The following is a 4,722-nucleotide window of genomic DNA, read 5'->3' as shown; positions in this document are numbered from 1 at the left end:
TCAAATCAAACAACAATGTCTAATAGAGAAAAACCCACTGATTTTCTTTATCTAAAACCCAGTTTCCAGGTTGAGCGATAGAGGAAAGCGGGTTGAAGAACTATCTCTTGTAAAAGTAATAACTAACGGTTTATTAAACCGTTAATTAGTTAGTAATTGATTAGTTAGTTTGGTTAATTAGTTAGTATTGAAATCCTATATAAGGGAGATATGTAATTGTTTGTTTTACAACTTTCTTAATACAATTTCAATTTACACTTCTTTTTCTTCAAAATTTTAACATGGTATCAGAGCTTCAAGGTTAAAGATCTTGGAGAGTTTTCCGCAAACCTCTGTCGTGGCCGGAAGAGCCATTGACGAAGGGTTTTATTCTATATTCTATTAATATCGAAGAAGAGACTACAATGTTACTGTTTATTTGAAGGCCAAGAAAGTGAAATCACTCTGTTAGAAAATTGCAGTTGGTTCTTGTTCATTTATCTCAAGAAGGAAGACATTATTGGTGTGCATTGGAGGTTTTCGAATGGCTGAAGAAGAAGAAAGAACAATGAATGAGCTACACGAAATGGAAGAAGAGAGAGATGAGGCAAAGGGAGAGGAAGACGAACAATGTGCCTGGAACCGCTAAACAATACCCAAAGTTCTCAAGATTGTTAGTACGAGGTTGTCTTAAAGAGATCTCACCTCTCTTTTACTCGTCAGCCCCTCGATTCATCGCACTCTCATTTCTTATTCCTCTCTTTGGCTAGTTCTTGATTTTCATGAAATGACCAATGCTGGTGATCGACTCGTCTCTACTTTATCTCTGCCAATATTTTCTTTGAAGTGCGGAGCTTATAAATCTGAATGGCTATCAAAAAGATATCTGACAAGGGAATCCAAGCTATCACAGCTGCATGTCCAAATTTGAAAGTATTTTCTATCTACTGGAATTTGAGGGTTACAGATCAATCCATAAAGCTTTTGGTGAAGAGCTGCAAACGCATAGTTGATTTGAACTTGAGTGGATGCAAGAATATAACGAAAAAGGCATGAAAAGTATTGCTAACAACTACAATAATTTGGAGCATTTGAATCTGACTCGGTGCATAAAGTGTCGTTCTTTTCGCAGCCTGAATTTCTATGTGCTTTAAAGCTTTACTGATGATTCTTATAAAGTACTATCTTCATTAACCCAACTTGGATTCTTGGATGTGGTGCTCAAAATCTAACTGATGAGGGACTCATTTGTATTGACAAGTGCAGAATGTGGTCTCTCTCAATTTAACATGGTCCGTGCATATCACTGATGAAGGAGAATCGGGTGGGTGGATAATGAGACAATGGAGTTAATGGTTTTTCTTGGCAATTGGGTTAAGAAGTTGATCGAAGGGAAGAAGGAAATAGTATAAGTGAACTTACGGATGTGATTCCTTTGTAATCGAAAAAAAAGTGGTTTGTCGACAAGATTCATCAATACCAAAAAAAATGCTAAATTGGCTTCTTTGAAAAAATATATGTCGATGCAAGGACGGTTTTGTCAAATCAAAATGAGTTCTCGATAGTCTTCAAGCCGTAGAGTAAGACTCCCTTGCAATCGAAAAAAATGGAGTTTGCATAATTGGGTTTGCTCGGCTGTCTATGTTGGGTAGCTGAAAAAAAAAATGAAACTTGCTGAATTGAGTTTGCTGAAGACGATGACTACATGATCGTAGCTTGATGTTTCATCGACTTGTTTTGTCAATGTAAAACTTTGTTTCTACTACGTTTCTCCTTGAGGGGAGGATGTAAAAATAATAACTAACGGTTTATTAAACTGATTAGTTAGTTTGGTTAATTAGTTATTATTGAACTCCTATATAAGAGAGATATGTAATTGTTTGTTTTACAACTTTTTAATACAATTTCAATTTACACTTCTTCTTCAAGATTTTAACATCTCTGATCTGGTTGTTGGTTGATCTTATAAAATGCCTATCAAAGGTGCAAGTTCCTCTTTTCGGGGTCGAGTTTCAGAGCATAACCGAGAGATAGAAGAAATCATTTTTTTCTCTGCAGAATGAGCCAATCAGTAGTGCTACCAAATCGGATGACCAACGAGTTGCGCTCTCAATGCAATCGGAGTTCAACAAGAAGACTTCCAAAATTGGGTTTGGCATACATCAGACATTGCAAAAGCTTTCGAAAATTGGCCAAATGTAATATTTGTTTTTCATGATTGTTATGTTATTTGTTTATAGTTGATTCATTTGTTCTATAACAGTTAGATTTGTATTCTATAACACCTGATTTCAGTAGCAAAAAGGACTTCCGTTTTTTATGACCCAACATGGAAATTCAAGAGCAGGATATCAGTGCATTAAGTTCGTTTGTTGTTGATCTTCAACTATACTCTAACTCTCGTTTATTGTTGTTATCTTCTTGGGGTGCCGATGTCTGCGGTAAGACATTAACGGTCTAGGTGTATGAAGTGTGGAACAAGAGGATTCTGTTGGTGTTCCTTGCCATTGCGGGCGGGTTTTAAATTCTGGGTAAACGGGTCAGGATTTTCTTTTATGAAAACGGGTTAGAGTATAAATACTTTTTGGGGTATTTTTCTCATAACAGAGCAAATAGAGAGGGAGTGAACTACAGATCTAGGGTTTTCTGGTTTCCTTCTTCTTCTTGTTCTTTGGCTGATCTAGGGTGAGAGATTGGGGGAGCTTTTGATTGTGGAGTAGTCCAATCATTCCTAGTGTAATCACTTCTTTCATTTGAGAGCAAGGCATGTAAGTTTCTACTATTGACATTTGTTTGATTTAGTGAAACTTATCCCTCCCGTGGACGTAGGTCGATTTTGACCGAACCACGTATATTGTGTTGTCGTTTATTGCTTTGTGCTATTTCAGTTCTTGGTAATCTGTTTATCGTCATAGACGATTTGAAATCTGATTTGCTACATGTTTTGATTTCTAAGAAGATCCATAGTTTTGTTGTTGCAAAACCCAACAGATTCTTGGGGTGCCAACTGCCAATGTCAATGGCTCCAGTCCTATAGTGTGACTATGTGTCCATTATCAACGAGGAAGAAGAAGATCTAGATTTTAAATTTACTTTTTATTATTATTATAAACAAAAATATGTGACAAATAATAATTACGTGTCACTCTAATTTAAAAAAAAAATAAAGCCATCTCACGATTGTTTTTGACGGACTAACGCGGTTTATACAAAAAGCCCCATTATGGCAGTTGAAAGTTTGAGCCCATTTAGTGGTTTTTAGTTCTAGCCTTAAATAGTAATTTTTTGTCCTGGCCAGCTCTACCATTCTTTTTATATTTCCCGTCCTCTCTCAATTTAATTAAAAGCTAATTATTTATATATTTTATTAAATTAATCCAAGATATTCATTTTCTAAATCAACCTGTCAATTTATTCGCGGGTTAGATAACCAAACTCAGTTAGGTCTCTTATCATAAGATTTTCTAATGAATGTCAACCTTCTCCAGGTGGTGAGCAAATTTCATCCAGTTGGTATATAACTCTTTTGTTTATATTAGTAAAAGAAAATGTCTTACATAAAAGATTAAAAAATATATTCCACTAGAGACTTCTGTTTAAAATATGAAAAAAGTCACGAGTTCGTTTTTCACCGGTATGCCTTACATAATTAAAAAAATAAATAATTAAAATTTGATTTTAATAGAAAATTTTTTATTTTCAATAGTTGAAAAGGAACGTGATATTGGTATATGGTGGTGCTAAGACAAATTACAAATGTAAAAAATATATATATATATATATAATTAACCTAAAAATTAACAAACAATTAAATATTGGATCTTTTGTTGGGCCGCCAAACCGTGTTAAAATTTAATCAAACAACTAAATATTGTGTTTCTTATTGGGCCGTCAAACCCTAGGGTTTCAGGGGGAAGGGGTTCTATTTATATTCGGCGCATTTTTAGTTTCGCACAAACAAGGGCGAATCCAGGATTTTTTTTTTCACTGGGCTGAAAATATTATTGATATCTATATATATAATGATGATTAATTTTTAAAATGTCCGGATTGCCGGGTCGAGAGCTGTGGTTAATTTGGATACTTGGGTCGGATTGTGGGTTGACCCGCCCATAAACTTAAAACGGTTAAAAATAACATTAAAAAATCTAGAGGTATGTTTCGAACTTACATCCTAACAAAACAAGTACAATCCTTTAACGAACTAGGTTACTAAGATTTTATATTTTAAATTCAACACCAAATTTGATTAACGCGGGACGTTTTAACATTAATATATGTTCAACTTTTTAACTTAATATATATATATATATATATATATATATATTGAGTAAATGGATACTTGGGTCGGATTGTGGGTTGACTCACCCAAAACTTAAAACAGTTAAAAATAAAATTAAAAAAATGAAGACAAACTATATAAATAAAGAAAATATAAAAGTCTAATTTAGTGAATTTCAGTCTAATTGTGTAAAAAGGGAAATTTGACGAAATGACACTAAAGATTGCCTTATTTGATATAAGTGTCAACGCATAAAATTAAATGCGCTGGTTACACTTTTTTTAGACGATTTTGCCCATGTCGCGAGACGAAAAAATAAATTTGAAAAAAAAATAATAATTTGCGTCTCGCGATTGCCAGTTGCGTCTCGTGAATGCCGGTTGCGTCTCGCGAATGCCGGTTGCATCTCGTGAATACCGGCTGCGTCTCGCGAATGCCGGTTGCGTCTCGCAAATGCCGAT

The 4,722-nt window shown here is 34.5% G+C and overlaps 1 pseudogene; it reads left to right on the top strand.

The window, feature by feature from the left end:
• The first annotated feature begins 281 nt into the window (after positions 1 to 281).
• LOC124934491 lies at positions 282 to 1,391 on the top strand (annotated as a pseudogene).
• The last annotated feature ends 3,331 nt before the right edge of the window (positions 1,392 to 4,722 follow it).

This window comes from Impatiens glandulifera, chromosome 4, assembly GCF_907164915.1.
Source record: "Impatiens glandulifera chromosome 4, dImpGla2.1, whole genome shotgun sequence".
In the NCBI taxonomy this organism is placed as follows: domain Eukaryota; kingdom Viridiplantae; phylum Streptophyta; class Magnoliopsida; order Ericales; family Balsaminaceae; genus Impatiens; species Impatiens glandulifera.
The sequence above is the reverse complement of the archived record's forward strand: the minus strand, read 5'-3'. Positions and strand labels throughout refer to the sequence as shown.